This window comes from Bos javanicus, chromosome 4, assembly GCF_032452875.1.
Source record: "Bos javanicus breed banteng chromosome 4, ARS-OSU_banteng_1.0, whole genome shotgun sequence".
In the NCBI taxonomy this organism is placed as follows: domain Eukaryota; kingdom Metazoa; phylum Chordata; class Mammalia; order Artiodactyla; family Bovidae; genus Bos; species Bos javanicus.
The window spans coordinates 88,823,210-88,823,842 of record NC_083871.1 but is presented as its reverse complement, the minus strand read 5'-3'; the positions used below and the strand labels follow the sequence as shown (position 1 = coordinate 88,823,842).

The following is a 633-nucleotide window of genomic DNA, read 5'->3' as shown; positions in this document are numbered from 1 at the left end:
ATCACTAGACCCTGGAAAAGATCAGAATTCAAGACTGGAAGTATGGTTTTCACTGGATGAATATTGCTTTTTGCATCATTGTAAAGCAGAAAAATCATGGAACCACCCTAAGTCAGAACCATCTGCACCAAAAATAGAAATTTCAAATTTCAAGGATCATTTCTATGAGCTTCCCCTCATTGCTCAGACAGTAAAATCGTCCGCTTTCAATGCTGAAGACCCGGGTTCAATCCCTAGTTCATTATGAAAGAAGTTTCTCTGAATGTGTAGAGCACCTGAAACCCTAAGTAAGAAGCTCAGTGTTCCCTTGTGAGTGTGAAGCTGCTTTTTGGTGTTGGTTCTGCAACTGCCATTTGCCACTGATGATCATTCTTCTTTTCCTTTGGGGAGCAAGAGGGAGAGGACACTGCCTGAGTAAAACAAAGGACAAAAAATAAGCTTTAAAGTACTTTCTAATTTGCCTACAAACTGGAGGAATATGTGAAATTGCAAAAAATGTAAAATTGAAACAATAAATTGGTGACATCAGTTCATATGAGAATTTTATTAACTTTATTCTTTATTTATGGGAATTTAACAGCTTAGAAATGAGTAGGTTTTTTTATTTTAAAATTTAACTAGAGAATTATTAGT

At 35.5% G+C, this 633-nt stretch overlaps 1 pseudogene; it reads left to right on the top strand.

Moving 5' to 3' along the window:
- Positions 1-237: 237 nt before the first annotated feature.
- On the top strand, positions 238-416 carry LOC133246982 (small nucleolar RNA U3; annotated as a pseudogene).
- The last annotated feature ends 217 nt before the right edge of the window (positions 417-633 follow it).